The 23,794-nt window shown below is 41.5% G+C and overlaps 1 protein-coding gene across 1 annotated transcript in view; it reads right to left on the bottom strand.

The window, feature by feature from the left end:
* The window catches only part of LOC148526575 (T cell receptor alpha chain MC.7.G5-like), a 447,371-nt gene that overhangs the window by 349,723 nt on the left and 73,854 nt on the right, over window positions 1-23,794 (bottom strand). The window lies entirely within an intron of this gene.

Here is a 23,794-nt window from a genome sequence, read left to right as displayed (position 1 = left end):
GAATCTAGCGTTAGGAGACTTCCCCTAATAAGCATGGCAACCCCTGCAGACTTACCCACCAGACCAATAGACGTGTCCATTAGAGCCCATGAGACCACTGCCTGCCCAGATGTCTGACGCTGGCTGAGTGTGTTCTCCCCACTGCGAGCAGAGCAGAGCCAGAGAGCCCTAGTACCACTGGCTGCCACCCATGATCTGCCGCTGCTGCCTGCCCACTTTACTGGCTCAGTAATGCTGAGTCTGGGTCTGGTCACTGTCTGTGCTGCAGACCGTGCATGCCTTGTGAGTGGATTTTACAGTGACTGTCTGTAACACATTATAAGACATAGGACCCCTGCATCTGCTGGAATATGCCTCCTTTCCGGGCCCCTGCCTCCCACACCCACTACCTTCACAGTCTCCAGAGTCCAGTACTCAGTGTCATAAAAGGATCAAGGAGGTTGCATCGACAAGACTGTTATTATGACAAGACTGTTGTGTGTGCGTCCTTCGCAATTAATTCTGCTGTGCATCACAATGTTTTGTAGACCATTCACTGATGATCATGTGGAAGATGTAGATGATTCAGGTAGTTCTTCAGAAAATGTTGCATTGTCTACAAAGCAGAGTATCACTCCTTACACTATGCCACAGAAAAAGAAAGTTATAAGGTACACTTCTTTCATCAAAGAGTGGTTGAAAGACAAAGACTTTGCTAAATGGCTTTTTAAGGAAAACTACTTCACAGCAAAATATCTAATTAGCCCCTTTACGTTTGCCATAATATTTGAAGGAAGAAAAGCCAAAGTTCATCATCAGAAGTCCCAATAAAACACATTCTGTCAGAACTGCAGCGGCGCCAATATTAAACTATAACTACTTCCCTGTTGCAGAAACAGACATCTGAAGAAGAGCTGAAGGTGCATCTGTGTATCACAATGTGTAAACATGGCCAAAGTTACAACTCAAATTAAATTGAACCATTCTTTGTTTCTCAACAGTAAGACAGCAGCAAAAATGTAATGTGGCAAAATCAAGGCAGCAGCTACTGTATCTCTCAGAATGTTCTTGGTCCATACAGTCAAGACATCGTCGTAGGAGAACTTCACAAAGCGTTCTATTTTTCTGCGTCTTTCTGATGCACCAAACTAAGGCAATTTTAAAACTTTCCCATATGTGGTGCAGTCAGAGATTATTTAAAATTTATGTAGAACACAAAGTCATTTTCTGTGCAGTGAATAACATACAGTAACAGAGGGCCTGATTCAGAGATGGACGCTCTGAACGAGCGCTTGCTCTGAATCAGGGCGTTTTTTTTTTTGTACGGCCTCCTGGCTGCTCGCATAGCTGTGGGTGACCACCCACAGCTATTGCGAGTGGCCGGGTTGATGGTCGCGATGGTCAAGACCATCATGACCATCGGGCTTGCGACGAGACCCTTGTGGTAGGGTCTCATGGCCGCAAGCCCCAGAGAGCTTCTGGCTCTCTGGGGCTCTGAAGTCACAGGGTCTGGAAAATCTTCAAATGCTTATTCTTAACAGGGGGTGCATACAAGCAGATTAGCCTGATAGCTCTCCCACTTACATCACTGGTGATGTCAGTGGGGCCGCCCCCAAATGGCAGGCGTTCCTTCGGGAATGCCTCCGTTTGGCCAGCCACCCCCCCTGCCCGCCTACCAAACGGGGCGAGCTGCCAATCACCATCGACAGCTCGCCCCCTTTGGTGCGAGACCCAGAGTGACGGAGCACCCGTCGCTAGCCGGGTCTCGTGCATGCGCACAATGGAGCTGGCTCCGTCGTGCGCATGCCCGGTGGGCAAACATCAACCCAGTTGCGAGCGCTCAGCACTTGCGACCGGGTCTGAATCAAGCCCAGAGTCCAATGTCTTTCACCTGAACCATATAAGTGCATACAGCTCTGACAATGCACCTGTGAATTATGGTAAGAAAAATTCCATTTTTATTATACTATAAAAGGAAAACCGTCCATCCTGAAAGCTCAAAACCTTTACCTATGACATTGAAGCTTTGGTTCTCAAGAGCTATAGTGAGTATGGTTCTTCAGTGCCAAATGTTGAGTCATTGATAGAATTTGCTGATTTTGTTGAGATACAGTTCAAAGAAATACTGTGACACATTCCTACAAGATGGCTATCTCTGTTTCCTGCAATTGAGAGAATTGTGCACTGCTGGCCTTTCTATTATGTCATATTTTTTTTGAAGGGTGAAAAAGATTGTTCAAGATTAATCTGGCAGCTTGTAGCCCCAGATGGAGAGCATAAAAGTGATCATTCACTTCCTGAGTGCTACCTATGTTTCCTACAGCACATATTGCCTCTATTTGAACAGCTATTAGAAAATTGGAAGACAGCTCTATTGTTTCTGTTCAGCTAGACAGAATCTTAAGAGATATTAAGAGCAAGCTGGGCAGCAGAGAACAAGATCGATTCTTTGGAACGAAAGTTCATGAAATTCTTGAAAATCTCACAACTTCTGAGAGATCAAGTTTTGAAAGGGAAGCAGAATGTTTCTTGGAATGGTGCATCAATTATCTGTCCAAAAACTATGTTTTTTCTGAAAATAATGTTTTCGATCTCCTTGCCGGCCTTTCACTTAAAGGACAACAGGGACATCATTGTTTGTAGTGGAGATATGTTTCAGAGCTTGCAGACAAACTAAACCTTAACCTGAATAAGAACCAGCTATACAACAGTTTTGTGAGTTCTGGTCTGCATACTCCTGACATTACAAAAATAAAGCAGAAGACCAGATTTGGGTAGATTTCTTCAAAGGCCAAACCACAATCGATGTCTCCCATTCCTTATTGCTGAGACTGATATCATTTACATTTTCAGTTCCCACCAGTAATTCATACAGTATGCTGAAAGAATCTTCAGCATCATGAATGATCATTGGTGAGATGAAAGAAACACGATGTCCAGGAACTTAGTGAAGACAGAGCTTCAATTAAAGTGAACTTTTCTGAAAGTTGTGTTGAATTTTAGAAATTGCTAAAAGATTTAGGGATCTATTTACTAAGCAGTGTTAGGAGACAGAGTGAAAAGTGATAAGGTGCCAGCCAATCAGCTCCCAACTGTCATTTTTCAAACACAGCCTGGCAGTTAGGAGCTGATTGGCTGGCACCTTATCACTTTTCACTCTGTCTCCTAACACTGCTTAGTAAATAGCCCCCACAAATAGCGAAGAACAGCTGAAGGCAGCAAAAGGAAATATGAAATATGTGTGGAAAAATGTGAGTAGCCATGTACAGTAAAGCTTGTCTAAATGTTAGTCTTTTTCATGTTAACACTAGTAGGCTGCAGTAGGTGTTGTTCAGCACTGGTATTTTTAAAAGGTGGCAACCCTAGTTGGATACATCTCCCTCTTGGATTTTGTTATGGAAACCTTCTGATGAGAACTTTTACATAGGTATAACAGCGCCCACTAGTGATTGTTGTGTTTCATTTATATTTTGTTTGCAGCCTCCTTCAGATGTGCTTACTGTTAGATTTCTGTACTAGGCTGCATCCTGTCAGTGTCACTGTGTCACTCACTGCACAGTAATACACAGCTGTGTCTTCTCCCTTCACTTTCACTATATGGAGCTGTGTAGTAAGTGTGTCTCTCTCCATAGTCATTGAGTACCTTGGCATAAGGTTAGTAGCTGTGCCAACACCATGGGCACAAATCTCTAAGCCAAATCCAGGAACGTGCTTATACCAGATCAGAAAGTTATAATTATTTATCTTGTGATTACAATTCAGGGTGACGTCCTGGTCTTCTGTAGTCTGATAATACAGATCCTGGGTCACCTGAGTGTCTGATCTCACATCTGCAAAAGAGAAAAATATAAAGCTTACAGATATTATGCAACAGATTTAATACTGCTCATAAACCATTGCTATTTGCTTTAGCATTATAATACCAATTACATACAAAAAGCATTTTATTCTTCTAACAAATAATAGAATATGTATCTCCTAGTAACAATTTATCCAACTATAATTGATACTAATAACATAAATACTTTTATTGAATTTAGCGTTGCATTGTTCCATGTATGTATTGTGTTGCTTTCCGCACTAAATTGTATATTTATTTTTTTTACCATCCCTTTAGCATAATACAGATATATACAGTATACATATAAATATAGCTTTCCTACCTGTAAAAACAGTTGTAAAGAGTAAGACTTGCAAAGTAAATGTTGTTCTCTTACTACAAACCATGTTGTACAGTGAATGGCTGGATATCTGTGGGACTTTTGTAGTGTAAGATAAAACATTTTGCATAAGTCACACCTCCTCCCTCCCTCACACACATATTGTGCTATGTGACTGACACCCAACATGCATCTAACGTCTGATACTTTCTTCAAAATCTGAGTACTGATTTTTACTTAATTTTAAAGGCCCTATTTATATAGTGATAATAATTTTTTTAAGACTGATCCTTTATCCCTTTTAAATGGTTTGCAGCACTATACAGGGAGTTAACATAACAATGCAAAGTTGCATACTGTAGCATTTGTAAAGAAACAACACTACAAAATTAAAATACACAACAGTAAGAGTGTTTAGTTTGTGTACTTATTCTAGTTGTTTCTGTGTAGGGGTGGTCTCTTGTTTTTCGTACATTTCCTCCCGTCTTGGTTGTCGGCTTTATTGTGGGGAAGAATGGTAGACGTGGCTGTCTCACTATTAGATCTTGAGGTGCTCTCCCCACCATTACGTTGGTTAGGCTGATTCTACTTTACTGGGTCAGTGGCACCACCGGTCCTGGGCCTTTTGTGTGTCATTGGAAGGGAAGTTTATATACCATAAAAAGGCTCCCCATCTAGACATGATTGGGGTGGTGAGCAGATAGCAACACTTCAGTGTGCGGCCGTTCTTTCCTCTCCACTAATACTTTTCTCCCCTCCTTAGACCTTATCTATACTAATATTAGAAAAATGTTGTGTATGTCTGTTTGTTCTAAGTTGGAACAAAAACTACTGAACCCATTTTCCTGAAAACCGCATCAATGTGTAGTAGAAAATCCTAGAAATAACCTGCACTTTGTTTCATCTTGATCCGTCAAGTTAAAGCTGAGCAATAATAAAAACTAATTTTTTTTACATCATCAATGCAAGAGATAAGTGTGGCACCCTGCGAGCAGCCAGTAAGGGGTGCAGGGAGAGGTGCTTTGGGTCCACGTTCACTTGAATAGGATTGGCTACATAGCAATCTGTGCACAGGGCACACAGTGACATTAGTGTAAGTGGTGGGTGAATAGGATAGGCTACATAGCAGTCTGTGCACAGGGCACACAGTGACATTGGTGTGAGTGGTGGGTGAATAGGATAGGCTGCATTGCATTCTGTGCACAGGGCACACAGTGACACTGATGTGAGTGGTAGGTGAAGAGGATAGGCTACATAGCTGTCTGTGCACAGGGCACACAGTGACATTGGTGTGAGTGGTGGATGAAGAGGATAGGCTACATAGCAGTCTGTGCACAGGGCACACAGTGACATTGGTGTGAGTGGTGAGTGAATAGGATAGGCTACATAGCAGTCCGTGCACAGGGCACACAGTGACATTGGTGTGAGTTTTGGGTGAATAGGATAGACTACATAGCAGTCTGTGCACAGGGCACAGTGACATTGGTGTGAGTGGTGGGTGAATAGGATAGACTACATAACAGTCTGTGCACAGGGCACACAGTGACATTGGTGTGAGTGGTGGGTGAATAGGATAGACTACATAGCAGTCTGTGCACAGGGCACACAGTGACATTGGTGTGAGTGGTGGATGAATAGGTTAGGCTACATAGCAGTCTATGCACAGGGCACACAGTGACACTGGTGTGAGTGGTGGGTGAAAGTGTTGCTGCCACCAATCTGTATAGAGCTGCTGGTCATGTGGGCCACTCCCACAAAAGGGCCCCCAAGCAAAGCAATACAACTATAAACCCGCCAATATGTCTCTGTGTATTTGTTTATCACAGTATAAGAAATGGTTTACTATTAACACCTGCACATATTGTAAACAGACTTTTAGATGATAGGTAGTTTATTACATAACAAAGCACAGACAGTAAAATGCAGGCAGGGTAGACTGATGAACAGGGTCAAGGTAAGGCTACATGCTAAATTGGCAGAGTGAGGTGAGTCACTCAATAGAACTGTATCCAGTGTATGGATGTACAATCAGTATCAGAGTCACTGAGTGTGAACATTGAGACAAAAGACAAGGGGCACTAGTGGCATAAATAGTGTTAGGGCGAGAACATGAGAGCTTATATACTAAGTTATAGAGGTGAACTGGGGAGGAGAAAGGGTGAATAAAGTATTGATAAGGTTTAATTAAAACTTGAATTTTATTGGCATTCGAAGAAGTGAAATCTTAGCTTTGGGAGTGAGAGGAGGTAACCAGGGCACAGGTGAGGATGCGGTTAGTGGATTAACACATCTGGAGGGGCCATGTTCAGAGATGAGTTTGGAAATGTTTGGGAGGTGGTAGGGCAAGTGCCTTATATGTGAGGGTGAGGAGTAGGAACAGGATTCTGAGGAGGATGGGGAGCAAGTTAAGCAGGTTGAGAAGGGAGAAGATAGAACCAGTCAAGCTTCGGCTTCAATATATATTGAAGTGGGGAAAGGTGCGTGTAAAGTAGGTCAGAGAGGAGTAGATTACTATAGTCCAAGTGAGAGATGATGAGTGTATGGGTGAAATTTTGGTGTCAAGAAAGTGCGTGATCCTAGAGATGTTGCGGAGGTCAAAGTGGCAAGATTGGTAGAATTTGGGCAGTAAAGGAAAGGTAGGCATCAGAGATGACACCCAGGCAGCTGACTTGAGGGACAAAGGAGAGATAGAATTATCAACAGAGATAGAGGGGGATATGTAAGTAAGGGGGCAGTGATAAAGAGAGAATGTGGTGCAGGAGAAGAAAAGGTGGGTAGAGAGTATTGAAGTAGGGAAGAGAGATTAGGAGAGGAGAGAGAGTGAGGTGGAAAGAGCGCAGGTTACATACAAACTTCACCTAAGAGGCTGCTCTCTATAAAATCAATTGAAGATATTCAGGATACTCCATATAAGACTAAGATGTTAACGTTTCATATCGGAGTTTTTACCTGCGTTAAAGTATCGGGCGCGCTCCCGCTTATCCCCGTATTCAATATAAAATTAACGAAAATGGTAAACTCCGAAGTTGGATTTGCGAAAAGTTACGAATTTTTCCTTAAAAAAATTGTAAGACCCCCCCTAAAGTTGTAAAAACATGAGGGATCACTATGGGTACCCCCGTTTTAGCCTTTAATTGAAAGTCGGGGATTTAAATAGCCGCAGCAGGTGTTTTTTTCCCGACATTGAAGAAGTGTTGCAGAAGAGCACTTAGGTTATTTTTTTCGTTTTTTTAAGTGGTCCCATCAAATTTGGGGTACATGAAAATGGGTACTAGCATATTTTTAAGTCCCTAAAGTAAATTTTTTAAAATTCTGCATTTGTGCACCTGCCGCTATAATTCTATTCTTCAAAACACCTGCCGCATACTTGCAGAATATCCCTGAACCTATTTCCCTATTGTTAATCTATTTTTTCCCATTTTTTTTTTTCACCCCAATTTTTAAATTAATTTTTTGGGATGTCCCTATTTTTTTTAAAACTTTTTTTGACACAGTTCTTTTTTAAATGTCATTCCCAGGGGTGCAGGCTATTTTTTTTAAGCTTGCACCCCTAAACCCCAATTCTGCACTTTTTTTCGACACCTATTCAATGGTGAAAAGTTATCCCAATTTTTTATCAAAGGCTTTTCAAAACTGCGATAAGTCTTTGATATAGAATACAGTGTAAAACGAAAACCTGCGATAATGATGTCAAAGCTCCGATATTAACGCAAAAACGATGTTATCGCTCCCATATTGAATACCCCTGTAAGACTTGTTGATACTTTTTAAATTAATCATCAAAATCAATATGCAAGTCAACCTTTCAGTACAAATGTGGACAAGATAATCATAACATGTTCAACATCCTTATCCTGTCTATGTGTGACTCTTTGTGTCTATGTGTGACTCTGTGTCTGTGTGTGACTCTGATTGTGTGTGACTCTGCGTGTCTGTGTGTGACTGTGTGTCTGTGTGTAACTCTGCGTGTCTGTGTGTGACTCTATGTATGACTGTATGTTACTCTGTGTCTGTGTGTAACTCTGCATATCTGTGTGTAACTCTGTGTGTCTGCATGACTCTGCGTTCTGTGTGTGACTCTCTGTATCGAGAGTTTTCGAGAAAGGTTTGCCATTACTCACACGAATTGGCACACTCTTCAAGAAAATGTTTCTAAGGTGGAGAAGATTAAAGAAACTTTTCAAGGTCCATCACTTACCTGCTTAAGATGAGCAGATTAACCAAACAGAAGAGTATAAGAAGTCAGAAGTCATAGTAAGCTTTACTATTGTGGACTTTTTCTCTTTTACATATACTACATACAGTTTAAAGGATCTACATTTAATAACAGTGCTTAGTAGCCTTCCCATTTTTTGTTTTTTTTTTATGTTGGAAGGTTGGTGATCCTAGGGTTGGACCCTGTCGCTGACTATGAAAGCGCAGGTAATACAGACTTTTCATGTCTGTTTCAGTGTGATTCTGCATTTCTGTATGACCCTGTGTGGCTGCATGTGACTCTATGGGCCTGATTCTGAGCATGCAGAAGCCCACACAGCAGTGTCTATTGGTTGACTTTATGCAAATGACGCTTGAAATTCCTTCCCTGGTGAACATCCGTGTAGCCGAATGTGCAAGGACTGAGACGCCTGCTTTTAGCATCCAAGTATGCTCTGTAATGTCAATTGGTGCATCCTTATGCATCACCATCGGTTGCACCATTGAAATTTACCCAAGTCCTATAGTAGGTGCATATTTTCTGTCTGAGTATGAAATCCTATGTTTGCATCTGTGCGTCAGTGAATGCAGCCACTTGCATTGACACAACTGCCCATCACTTCTTCACAACATTTCCGATATCATCTGTATTGATCACAACAGTGCCTTTGTGCGTACAATCTGTGTAATGCATCCGCCATAGTAGTTTTTAGAAATTCTTGCGCATATGCCTTGCAAAAAAAATTCCTCAACTACGTGAACATCAGCATTGTATGTGGATTGCGTGCTGCTCTCAATCAGGGTCCTGTGTGTCTTTGTGCAGGGTCATAAGTTCATACCAGGCTCCCAGAGGCGAAATAGACAATGGTGCCTCCTCTCTGGTGGCTCCGGCTCGTGCATACACCAACATCCTATAGTGCATCTGCGGTAGCACAGCTATTGCATACAAAGGAGGACATAATGTGATCGCAATCACATTACTTTTCAGTGTTTGTCTTATCAAAGTCTCTGTCCCAGTGATTCACCAATGGTACACCTGGGCAAATAAAGATTCCTTATAGCTCTGAACTGCGACAATGAGGAATCTTTATTTTGGGGGGCTGGGGACAAATGATAATAAATGCAGCCATAAAAGTTTTATGTTAGCAATTAGTGAACCAACTTAAAACAATTACTGCTCTCTTTCCTTTCTTTAGCAGGATAGGTGTTGGGTGTCCAGGACTCTTCACTGCAGCTAAACTCATGAATGCAAAAGGCAGCCAGCCCTGCCAGCAGACCACCAAAGGCGCTTAGCAACAACAGCAGTGACTGCATCTTATAACTTATGAAATGTGTTAAGTAAGATCAGTCAATGATATCGCTGCTCAGCAGTCCCTTAGTGGTCTGCCATTGCTCAGTCCTTCCTCCTCGGTTCGCCCCTGCCAGCTGGCATCTGTAGCTGTCTTTCTGTGACTCTGTATGTTACACTGTGTGTATGTGCATGGTCTATCTGTGTGTGACAATGTGTGTCTGTCTGTGTGTGACTCCGGCCCATAGGGGACTCCTTCTCTTAAGTGTCCCTTGCCCACCAAACATTTAATCCAGCTCTGGGAGACTGTAGACAGGGCTGCCAAGAGCTCTGCCGGGCCCAGGTACAGGGAGGGGACGTGGCCAACTGGGGTGGTGTGGCCAGACCCCCTCCTTATAAATAAAAATATTAATGTTTGCCGCTGTGCGCGCTGCACAGGGGGCGCAGGTGTCCGGGGGTGGGGGCGCAAACGCTTCCCCCTCCCGCATATAATGCATGGAGAGAAAGAACTGACTACTGATGCAGCAGCCTCTCTCCCTAACCCAGCACACAGCGTGACAGCAGTGTGTGTGCTGGGCTCGGGAGAGGCTGCTGCATCAGCAGTCATTCATCTCTTTCCCTGCCTGCACTTATCAGCGGCGGCTGGGGCAGGTGCAGGACCCGGACACACGCCGGGCCCCTTCAACAGGCCCGGGCCCGGATAAATAGTAACCGCCCCCCCTTACTAGGTGCCCCTGACTGTAGATGTGGGTTATGCTGTAACTTTCTGGAATTAACATCACTGACATGGTGGGAGGGGCCACCAATGACCCAACTGTCATTACATAAAGTGATGACATCATTTTTATCATTAGTAATGCATTTAATTATTGAATGAAATGCATTGGATGGTTATGTACAGCATTCTGGACAGTACCTGTGGAGAAAGGATGTATGGACTTGGAGCTCCAATTCTTTGAGTGCAGTTTGAGACATGGCAAACGTAATTTTTTTCTGTATTAATGACATGCACATTGATTCATTTAATTATGTACAGATATTTTATCTTCATTTTTAATAATTAAAGATTATAATACTACACAGTGATATTTCTTGTGTATGTTGGTGTTGTGATTTAATTACAGTTGCTTAAAGATTTCAGCAACCCCTATCGATCAATTCATCCAAACGTGGTCCATTGATGTTAAAGTGGAAAGAGCTGAAACTATGGGCCTGATTTTGACCCGCTCGCGAGCGCTGTACGCTCGCAAGCGGGTCGATGGTGCCCAAGTACGCATGCACACGACGGAGGGAGCTCCATCGTGCGCATGCGCGAGACCCAGCGAGCGATGGGGAATCCGGCGCTCGGGGTCTCGCACCAAAGGGGGCGTGCTGTCGATGGTGAGTGACAGCACGCCCCCTTTGGTGGGCGTGCCGGGGTGTGTGGCTGCCAGACAAAGGCGTTCCCATGGGAACGCCTACCGTCTGGGTCCGGCCCCACTGACATCACTAGTGATGTCAGTGGGAGTGATTTTTTTCTCTGAAAGAGCCAAAATCACTCCAGGGCTTGCGGCAGCGAGACCCTACCGCAGGGTCTCGTCGCAAGCCCCATGGTCGCGATGGTCTTGACCATCGCGACCATCATCATGGACGCTCGCTATAGCTGTGGGTGGTAACCCACAGCTAAGTGAGCGTCCAAGAGGCCGCTCCAAGAATAGGTAGGAGGGCCCTGATTCAGAGCGAGCGCTCTGGTCAGAGCATCCGGCTCTGAATCAGGCCCTATGTTTTCTGCTTTTCTCCAATACTATTTGAAATCTTCAACAAGCAAGGATTCCACAGGAAATGCTGCTAACCTTATAATATTTTAAGTTTGTTCAACATTAGAACATTATATATTAGAGATGCGCTCAGACCTCCGTATTTTGGTTTAGGTTTTGATTCTAAATCTTCGTTGAGTTTTAGTTATGATTTTGCCAAATTAGGTTCTAAAATGAGCGCTAAATGTTAAAAGTATAATAAACATATTTATTCAATTTGAGGTAATGTTTATAGTCTTTAAAGACTTAGAGCCATATTCAATTTGAGCGGACCCACAATACTTTTCCGCCTCCCGAACTTTTTGCCTACATTGCGTGTTTTGCAGGTGGAAAAGTATCGCTCGTGTTCCCGCGTATCCCCGTATTCAATTTGAAAGTATGTGAAAACAGTACCCGGCAAAACTTAAACAAGCGGAAAGTCATGTCAGATTTGGGGAAATCAGCCTGACACCCCCCAAAAGATGCTCTGACATGGGGGTGAGCTACGGTTACCCCCGATTTGGCTTGCTGAAGGTATTTGGTGTGTTTAAACGGGCTCAATAGCTGCTAAATAGCGTTTTTGTACACGTGGTGAAGAATAGTATTCAGGAGGTTTTTTTGCAGAAAATAACTTATCCCAGCAATTTTGGGGTACTTGAAAATGGGGGCCAGCATATTTAAAGGTTGGTAGAGTTAAGTTGAAAAAATCGTGAAAAATCCACCTGCCGCAAACATCTGCAATGATAAAAACATCTGGGGCATACTTGGGGACCCCCCTGGAGTCTAGTTCACTAGTTTTTAACTTTGTTCCCCCAACATTTTTTTTCGCCCCCAAATTGAAAGTGATTTTGTACCTTTGGGGGACTGTCTGAAGGCTGCACAGGGGTTCCCGCAACGTTGCACCCCAAAACCCCAATTCTGCACTTTTTGCCGCCTGCTATTCATAGGTAAAACTTTTCCACCTATTACATTGCATTGACTTTCCGCCTAGGCAGAAAGTCTTTCAAATTGAATACGGCGATACTTTTCCGCCTGGCATAATGACGTCATTGGTGAAACTTTTTCGCCGATTCCGGCTTTTCACTCCAAATTGAATACGGCCTCAGTGAGGGGATGGATCACGATAAAAGTCCAAACCTTACCGCCGATCTTCTTGGGAGTCACTTTCCATCAGGGGTGTCCGTCTTCTTCTTTGGCGGGGATCCCTGATGGAAGGTGACTCCCAAGAAGAGCGGCTGTACGGTAGGGACAGTTAGATTGGACTTATGCACACCTATCAAACGGACCAGGTTTGGACTTTTATCGTGACCCATTCTCTCACTAAGGGGTAAATCTACTAAGATGGGAGTTCTATTAAGAAGTTATGTTGCCCATAGCAACCAATGAGATTCCAGGTATTATCTTCTAGAAGATATCTGCTAGATACATGAGAAGTAGAATCTGATTGGTTGCTATGGGCAACATCACTTCTTAAAAAGAAGTCCCATCTTAAATTTACCCCTAAAGGTGCATACACACACAACGATTTTTTGAACGATTATCGTTTAACGATATCGTTTAACTATAATCGTTTGAAAAAATCGTTCACTTTTTGAGTCAAACGATAAACGATTATTGTTCATGCGCGTTCACGTTTGTAGTTTGTAGTTCAGTCAGACTTGTCAACTCAACGATTTTCATTAAGTTAATATGCAAAAATCGTTTGTAGTTCATAAAAATCGTTCATTACATTTATGAACATAGTAAATGAACAACTTTAGTAAACGATTTTAGTTCATTTTTTCAAGGTAGAAAATCGTTTACTAAAATCGTTCATTAACTCAATCGTTGTGTGCGTATGCAGCTTAAGGGGTAAATTTATCAAGGTCGATTTGCAGGTCAATTTGAAGAGTGATTTAGCTCTTCTCAAATCGAATGTTGCAAAACCAGTGATTTTGCCAGATTTACTATTATTCAATTTGTTTTGCGATTTGCAAAACAAATTTGATTTGAGTCGGTTTTGAACAGTGATTTGCTGTTCGATTTGGCATGTTCATGTGCAAATCGAACGGAAAATCACACTTGAAAACGAACTGCAAATCCCCAACAGCATAGAACTGCTTCATGCTTTCACTTTCAGCATGAGCAGTTCGTTCTCACACAGATACATGCAGACATAAGTGAGATGCCTGCATGTATCTGACTGTAACAAGCAACCAAATAGTTAAAAGTAAAAAAAAAAAAGACGTGAGCTGGTTCTGTTTTGGGGGGGGGGGCTCACGTCAATTTTTTTAACATTTAACTCCTTATTTGCTTTCCTGTCAGATACATGCAGGCATCTCACTGATGTCTGCATGTATCTGTGTCAATCTGACCTGCTCATGTCAAATCGAAAGCATGAAGCAGATCTACTTATTTGGTGATTTGAAGTCCGATTTTGAGGTTGATTTCAAATCGAATGATAGTAAATAAGGGTTTTGTGTGTTGGGCTATGTAAAAGTGCCAATGTTTTACCAATGTTCGATTTGAGGCAGATTTGACTAAAATTTGATTTGAAATTCGATCTTACATTCGATTTGGCCTTTAGTAAATACCCAAAAGCAAAATTGAATACAAATTGAATGAAAATCGAACCTCAAATCACTCAAAATGCAAAATCGACCTTTGATAAATTTACCCCTAAGTCTTTAAAGACTACAAACATTACCTCAAATTAAATAAATATGTTTATTATGCTTTTAACATTTAGCGCTCATTTTATAACCTAATTGCTAACAAATTTTATTGAGCAGCTCACATTTTAGAAGCGCATTACATTTATCACCAACAAATGATTTGGGCAAAACCAACCTAAAAAGTTTTGATTTTGGATCTGGAATCATTTAAATATTAAAAAAACAATTGCAATGTGGTCCTGTCTTTATTCCTACAGTATTATTAACATCAATATAATTAATTTCCAGTCAGCTTGTTTTCATAAATATTGGTCAAAGGCTGCCGTGGACTGGCTGGCTAAACTAAGCCACAGAATAGCAGCACAAACATCTGGCAGTTTAAAAGAATATGGTACATCTATTAAACAGACAGGATGGTCGTTAAATAAATGATACAACCCTATGGAATCTTTTCATTAATAAAGAACTAATAGCCTAAAAGGAAAAACCTCCAAAGCCACTAGTTTAGGTCCTCCCCAAAATCGATCACCAAACCTGGGTCCCTGAGCTTGGTCAGGTATTGGAAAATAGTGGGAAAAAATGGTGTGGAGCTCCTCCTATTTCAGCAGTGTCGGGTTGATGGAGGGGGGGGAGGTGATGGAGCCACACAGCATGGGTTCCCCCTGCCACAATATTAACTGGCCCAAAACTGATCAGCCCAGGGCTGGAATTTCTGGTGGCAGTGGATGCGGGGTTAACGGTTAAAAAATAGCTAATAATATTGTTAATTACAAGCAGACAACAAGTACCAGCAAGCCAACCCTGGCATTCCAGCACTTGTTTTTTTAAAGAATATATTAAAATAACCACAGTACACACATTGAAGGTTATAATCTGTTATTAAAAAATGATTATCAGTGGAGACTATGATCTCAGCCGTGTATTCAGAGTTTGGCCCTATTAGTTTACGCCAGATGCTGTAAATTGTATTAAGCCTAAGGGGGCTTACACGCAGAAGAGAGATCTACCGATCTTTTTCCTGCAGCCTCCAGGCCAGCGGCATAAACTGACGCTGTGTGAATGCGCAGTGTCAGCTTCACAAATGTGAAAACTTCTACAAAATGCCTGGGATATAACCCGCAGGGACAGGGAGTTTGGGATATTTTCATTAAACTTCTAAATATCCCCCCGCTAAATGGATCCTTAATAATCACGGCAGTTCCGCCCCCAGTTGGCCCCTAGATGACAAATCTACGCTTTGTTGGGGCGGACAGTTAATGTTAACATATGGATTAAACACTGCTGTGTAACATGTTCCCTAACATGCTATTTCCGTATTTACATTTATATTTAGTAATTGCACTATTTTGAAAAGAGACTGGTCCAATTCCACAGAGTTCTGCATTAAAGAATAACCTAAAGTAATGAGACCTGGAAGAGGTTGGAAGTTTCATAATTCATTATTAACATTTGTTCATGCAAAATAATGTGCCAACACAGATTTGCGCATAAGCCCATTTTACAGATGGGATTGTGATTTTTAGCACTGAGAATGCTCCATAGCCAAGTCTATGTATCAACTGGCGCATCTCCCCATGCAGCTGAATGGGCATAGAAACGTGGCATTTATACATACTGTAGGCTACGTTTCATATTGCGTGCGTTTGGAAATGCGCACAGTGCTGAGTTGTGTGTATGCAGAGATCCATCTCAAATCAGATGAATTTATGCACCAAGGATAGGGCTGGAGCAGTGCGCACTAATTAGGATTAGGCTATAAAATCAAGCGGTGCGGGTGCATTTAGTTTTGTGCACAAAGTGGGTAGAGAAGAGTCAGAAGTCAATGAAAACATGTATAAATTATAAAAAAATTTCAGATATTGAGATTGTCTAAAAGAGTAGCATAGTGATGTACTGAATTAGGGGGGTCACATATTAGGGCTTCCTAATATTCATTAGATGCAGTGGTACAATATCGGACAAAATTTGAAGTGTGAATGCATTTGCAACAGTTCTGTCTGATGCTTCTGCCGATGCTCCTCCAGCAGCGTGTACAGAGTCAAGTCACAATATGTTCAGCAGATGGTTTTGACAGATGAAGATCGCAAATCAGAATTCCATTCTAAAGGTGTGACATTGTTAGTAACAGTAAATTTTAAATCATATCAAATTGGGGGAATAAAAAATATAAATAATTTTATGTGGGGTTCTCTTTTTAATTGGACAATTTAATTTTTTTACAACCATTTTATCTTTTCTTTAGGAACATTAGAATAATATTGCCATGTTACCTAATTGTTATAGCATTTCATAAATATTATGAAAACTTGAAGACATGAAAATGACAACACTAAAGGATAGAGAATGGTTTATTCCAATAATAAAATAATACAAATATCACTTTCCATACAATACATGTGTCCTATTTAACCAAGACTTATACTGTACCTCGCAATGTGTTATTGAAAACCTTCCGGTGTAGCATATATATATATATATATATATATATATATATATATATATATATATATGGGTATTATAGCGCCCCCTAGTGCATATAGTGGTTGTGTTCATTTCACATGTACATTTTTTCTGTGTCTTCCTTTACATGTGTTCACTGTCAGATTTCTGTACAAGGCTGCATTCTGTCAGTGTCACTGTGTCACTCACTGCACAGTAATACACAGCTGTGTCTTCTCCCTTCACATTCACTATATGAAGCTGTGTAGTAAGTGTATCTCTCTCCATAGTCATAGAGTACCTTGGGATTAGATTAGTAGCTGTGCCAACACCATAAGCACAAATCTCTAATCCGAGTCCAGGAAGGTGCTTGTACCAGATCAGAAGATTGTAATTTTTCATATTGTGTTTACATGTTAGTGTGACGTCCTGGTCTTCTCTAGTCTGATGATACAGATCCTGGGTCACTGGAGTGTCTGATCTTATATCTGAAAAAGAGTAATAAATAATAATAAATATTAATTACAGATATTGCTAGTATAGCCAATAACTTTTTTAAATAATTATTCTACTGCATCTTTATAATAACAATTACATAACATACAGTAATATGGAACACTTGTTCCATTAACCGGAATATATATATATATACTAATAACAATGACTTATCTGCCTGATTCATATTAAAAGTATATATATATATGTATATATATATATATACATACAGTATATAATATAGTATGTTTTCAGGACACTGTGGTCCTAGTTTTTACCACCCTATGTCATAATAAAACAGCTTCATACTGTACCTGCAAAAATAGTTGCAAAGATTATGACCCAAAGTGTTGTGCTCTTACTCCAAACCATGTTGTACAGTGAAAGGTATATGAGCCGGATGTCTGAGGGATTATGAGGAACTAGATAAAACATTTTGTTGAAGTCACACCTCTCCTCCCTTTTCTGTGATGTGACAGCATCTACAGTATCTGAACCAAACTATTATCCTCCGCACAAGATAAATAACCTATGTACACATCCAAAATTACTGTACAATTACAAGTTACCATCTACTCATTTAATTCTAATTGTCTGAGATGTGCCACAGCCAGACTTAGGACCTGGTTCAGACATGTCGCTAACCTGCGCTCGCTCGCTAGGAGCGATTGTTGCCCGTCTCCGTATGCATCTAAGTCGCAGTGCACGTGCGCAAACAATCGAGCGCTCGTAGTACACAGATAGGACGCTACTTTGAGTGACAGATTGCGCCGTTTGTGGGTGGTAACGGGAAGGTGCTTGTGAACGGGGGAGTGGATGTGCGAACGCAGGCGTGTCTGACCGTCAGAACGGCGTTTAATGGGTGTGCATAATTAGCAAAGAAGCATCATTGCACACGTGACTTGGTTATTTTTTAGCCTGAACTGCTCACAGTGCTTGGGGTAGGTTAGGTCAACCCCAAGCGCTGCGAGCAGCTCCGATGGCCCTCGATGTTCCCGATTAATCAGACACTTCCCGGAGATGACATGTGCTGTGAGTGACAGGTGGGAGGTTTTATAGTCCAGCGTATGCTAACTGCCGTCGCTCACTAAGACATAGAGGGCGTCCTTACAGCACAAAGAGCAATCGCTTGATTTGCATACCTGGCCCCTTTTTGCAAGCGAGCGATCGCATCTTGCGAACAGGTCTGAATCAGGTCCTTAATCTAAGATATAAGCAAAAAAAAAGACAAAGAAGTCTAATTGACAGTGCACCTGGACCAAAGTTTTTAATAAAATATAGCTTTTATTAATATTAATTAAAATACTTTGATTGCTTTAAGAGACATATATTCTAAACAAAATCTAAATACTTAACAAAACATTGAGTGTACATGTACTGACAAAACATTCATACAAGTGCAATACATGTGTGAAAAAAACAAAATATAGTATATATATTGATTGTGCAAAATAGGATAATTCTAAAATTAAAATATAACTTAACTATGAGCCACTGGTAATTATATTTCTTTTACTTATCCAATAATAACAATAATCTTATATAGTGGTTAATATAACACGCGGACATCATAAATAAGGCTGCAGTAGTGTATTCCTTCTTTTAATATTTGATGAGCCACTACAGGAATGGCAAACTTTATTTAATGGAATCATACATAAATAATTATTTTTTTATACATTAGTAACAACCTATATGTTAGAAATAGTAACAAATTAACATATAGATAAAGTGCATAAGAGATGCAATAACGTGTCTGAATTTAAAACTAGTCTTACAGGCAGATCTCATTTTGATTCTATGGACTCTCCAACAAAAGTGTCCACTGCTGGGTCCAATATCCGTGGATCCGCCTCCCTTCTCAACAATTAAAAACTGCATCTGGCACATCACATACATGGAACAAATCACTTATTACCTTTATGGCAGACCCTGACATTATTTTTGTAGTTTGGCCCCATGTCTCTTTTACAGTACGTGAACCATATGTCCTCTGAGTATATATTCCCCTGTAGCACCTAACCTATCTCTTTTTCTTTTTTAGATTTGCTATGTCAGTTATGGCTAGTCCGTGTCCTCCTTCCCCTTAGCCCCTCTCTCTCTTCCCACTATTTTCCTTTTTTGTTTATTTGTTTATTTACAATTTTGCCTTTTTTCACAAAAAATTAAAAACAGGCCTTGTCTATCTTTCCTCTTATAGAAATTGTATTATTTGTGTCTATTACTTGTGTCTAATTAAAATAGTATTAAAAAACTGCAACTAAATGATAAAGTGTTATACACTAAACTTAATATGAGGCTATTGAGAAACCAGTCATCACCATCAACTTAATAATGATAATGGGTAGCCACGCCCTGTGCCGCCTTGATAGTTGTCGCCCACTAGGCACGCGCGCTGAAATGGGGGCATTCTCTAATTACCATAGCCCACGCCCCTAAATTGTGTTATTTGGCGGCGTGCCCGCATGCCACATCTCCCGTGTAGTGTCAGGTTGGGGGCGAGCCCAGCACTCCGTCACTAGCTGGGCTTCTCCCAGCCTTCTCCCGGCACTGAATGGTTGCCGCGCGCATGCGTGCAGCATCCATTCAGCTACTCCAGGGTCCGGCACTGCCGCACAGCTGTGGCAGTGGGGGTGCCCAACCTCCCGACTAGACCACCCGTGGGACACTTCAACCCACGGGTGGAACAGCGGGACAGTGCTGTCCCGCTGAAATCGGGATGTTGGAAGGGGTACGCCCTCTATGGGGTGGTGCCCCTGTTCGACGGCACTGGTCGAACATGCCTCGAGCCAGCCCTGAGTTCAGCTCTTCAATTCTTGATTTGTTAATATCCCTTCAACAGTATGGGGTAACTTGTAGCTTCAAGCATGCCCAATCCTTCAACATCTGCCACACACGCTTGATCCCTGCATCTGATGCCCAGCAACTTCACCCCCAGGAGCTGATAGACACCTGCACCTACGGCTTCACTCATCTGCCTCTCCTGTCACTGGACATCCATGGCACATCTTGCATGTCCAGACAGCAGCTTGCCTCAACAAGGTGTGCTGTGTGAGTCTGTCAACCTGCTCTATGGAATTTCATCAACAGCTCTCTAGGAGCACTGAATACACATTTAGCAGCCTACTTCCAGCTTGTAACCAGCTGACAACCTACAGATTCACTGAATTTCTGCAGACACACTCACTTAACAGCTCATTAAACTACATTGGATGCTTATGCCCTCTGGTGGTCATTAAATGGTGTTATACCTCATGCCAGTGTTTCAATAGCCCTACGGAGCTCTAGAGACTAGTCACCATCTATTCTATATTGTGTGGGTGAATTTACAGGCTGTTTTTTTTCCCCACACACCAAAAACCAAAACCTCCACTGTAGCCGGCCGCCACACCATTGCACAGGATCCTTAAGTGCGGCCAAACACTGGGGTGCCTAAACTGTTTATGTAAGCCCACTGCCATCTATTGGATACATTTCCAGCAGTGGTACCCCTGGGGTGAGTGTTATACTGAGATGCAGGTGATCTGTATAAAGAACTAGTTTTTAAAGAGTTAGTTTTGCCTGTCTCCAGTGCTAGCTTTACAGTACTTATCTGAAGCCCTACCACTCAATGAAAGTTGGACTGTGAAAAACTGAGTATAACTGGGCTCCACTTCTGAGCAACGTCTGAGGCATTCCATTAATTGTTACTGTTACTGTTTTTACACTCTGAAGGGAGTAAGGGCATGATTCAGAGTTAGGAATAGAGTAATAGTGCATACACATGGGACGATGTACATCGATAACGATATCGCTGTACGATCTCCCTGCACCTTCCTGGAGTGCTGGACGATCGATATCGATCATTCAACACACCACTAACACCGGCGGCTGCCATCAGGAATTGCGAGGCCCAGGTCTAACAAAAATAGTCAGCCCCCACTCAAGCCCCCCTTCCCCCACTGGCTGGGAGAAAGCAGTCCCCTAGCCAGTTCCACTCCGCACATTTGCAACAACTGACATGCTGCAATAATAAAAGATTAATTATACTTATCTGTTTTGGCTGCAGCCTCCAGCTCCTTAGTCCTCACATCGCAGCTCCATTCTCATTCGGTGGCGCAGCGCTGGTGGCGTCATGCGCCGACTCACAAGTTGCGGCAGGAAGGAGTTTCAGAGCAAGGCAGAGAGGGAGTGTGGCAGCTAAATGAGAAGTGACTCACTATGGGTCACTTCTAATGTGTGGCGTTGGGTGGTAGTAGTGGACGGCTCGCTCTTAGGAGCGGGCCCTCGGCCGGGCCTGTCACTCTCTATAGAGGTAGCGTACGCCGGCGGTAATAGGAGCGGGCAGGTAGTCACACTTCTATTGTGTGGCAGCAGATGGTAGTAGCGGGCTGGCCCCCTTATTGTCCAGACCCGGGACTCCAGACCCGGCAGTCCTCCCCTGATGACGGCCCTGCTAACACCACAACGACCTCGATTGCGGGTCCCTATGTAACCTGGCCGATATGCATGCACAGGTGATGGACGATATCACTTTCGTCCATACATGCCCATGCATCGCAGGTGGATGGATACAGGTCATAGTTACCTTAGTTAAAGATGTCACTGATACTCCTTCTTCCATAGCAGCTCTCTACTGTACCACACCCAGCAGAGATGCAAATATTCCCCAGACAGCCATAAATAAATGCAGACAGGGCTTTGCATAAATATTAAAAATATTATTCTGTAACCCAGAATGTAAGCAATAATATTGTATTTGCTTGCACTGCACTACATGGCCCGACAGGTCGCTGGCAAAGTGAATATATATTTTTAGAAAAGTGGAACACTTGGTTAGAATCTGTGATTTTTTGATGGTGTTAACCTTGCCTGCAATGGCTGCGTGCCCATACACAGCCTGTTGTCAAAGCATAGCAAACATTACCAATAAGCCTAAACTGAACAATTTACCTATAAGCTTGGTCCAAGTATTGTCTTGCCACTGCTACCAACTCTGTAGTCTGACCACACTCTTGAAAGAAAAAGCGTAAGGGCGCTAGTCAACTAGTAATATATTTAATACATAGACATGATACATGTAATCATCACTATAAAAACGGGAGACATCACACCATAAATGAAATAAAATAAATAAAAAACAAATGACAAACAAGGTAAAAATCTAACTAATAAATATACACAATGATCAGTATGCACCACATAAAATAAATATAATCTCAGAGAGTATGAAAAATATATAAGCTCATATTCAACATAATTCAGTGTTGCTTAGCAACATATGAACAGGAGAAAGATAGATAAAGTTGTCACAACTGTGACTCCATTCCGGAAAAATGCTTATGTAGTTTAGAATGACTCCAAATTCATTGGCATAACTCCCAGAAAAAATAGTCAATGTACATACAGTCTCCTGTTCTAAACAAAAAGGGGGGGGGGGACTGTGAATATGTCCGATTAAACACTGTTTTGTGGTAAGGCTGTGGGGTCTCAATATGGTGTCCGATGACAATTTTAACAGCATGCATGTTTAATGAGTATTTGTTATGTCCCGCTCTGTTTTCAACCACAGTGGCTTTCCCTGTATCAAACGTGGTGCTGCATGGCAGGTGAAAAAGCCAGCAGTATTGTTACCATTCGTCGTTTTCTTTTCCAAATGCAACAGGTAGCCACAGTCCTGGGAAGCGGCAGCCCGGAGACCCGTAGCCTAAACAGTAGGTGAGCACTCGTGACGCGTTTCTCTGCCTCAGGCTCGTCGGCGGTTTCTTCAGACAGTAGGCTCACACATCCTGGTAACGGCTATAAATACCAGACTAATTAGTCGATTGATAGCAGGCGTTTCATTACCGTGCTAATTTGCACATGCACATTGTCACATATTGCACGGACCTTATTTCCAACATAAAGTGTCCACAGAACAATGAATAAGCAACACTGTATTGCAAATGTTCGATAGATTTGCTGGTCATTTTAAGCACTTAGTTTTGTGCAAATTCAATACTTAACATCAAATAGATGTAAGTATATATACATATATAGACTATTTATTGGTGCATAGCTGACCTCTTTAGAAATGGCATTAATATATATATAGAGAGCAAACAAAGAAACAAATTATACATTAACATAAATCTAGTTCCAATTAGTCAGTATTGGATATATTTTAGATATACGCATTTCAATAGTTTATATCAGATAGATTAAAATATATAGAAAAAAACTGTTCATTGGTGCATATCTAATCAGTTAGAAAGAAAAGAACAATATTTCCAATTATAGAGAGAGCAAATGAAAAGAGCAGCATTCTAAGTCTGCCTATATCGGATTCCAGTAGAACGATGTTAGATATATTTCTACGCACATATATGTGTAGATAATCAAGAATAACACACATCTCCATGCGTGTACATACGACACACACATATGTGTGTGTATGTACATATTCACACACACACAAATCGCCCAGAAATATAATTAAATAATGCAGATAGAAATAAAAATAAATATAAAGATAAAAATTAAAATAGAGACATATAAAAAATATACAATCTGTATAATAAATATATATATATATATAAGAAGAAAAAGAAAAGCCAATGGCCAACCTCCACACCCCATGATGTTGATCACAAACATAATGCATTTAATGCATCATGTTAGAGGTAGACCGATAATAATTAATCAACATAATAATACAATAATACGGAAATTATATCACACATTTATATATTTTATAAAAATTGTTTTGGATAACAACCACAATGAATTAGCCTATATTCCTAACACATAAAACCTAGTGTGGCCAAAGCTCCATCCTAATCATATTTCTCC

This window comes from Taudactylus pleione, unplaced genomic scaffold, assembly GCF_031769625.1.
Source record: "Taudactylus pleione unplaced genomic scaffold, aTauple2 ptg000095l, whole genome shotgun sequence".
NCBI classification, from domain to species: domain Eukaryota; kingdom Metazoa; phylum Chordata; class Amphibia; order Anura; family Myobatrachidae; genus Taudactylus; species Taudactylus pleione.
Note: the sequence above shows the minus strand (reverse complement) of the source record. Positions and strands in the feature narration are given on the sequence as shown.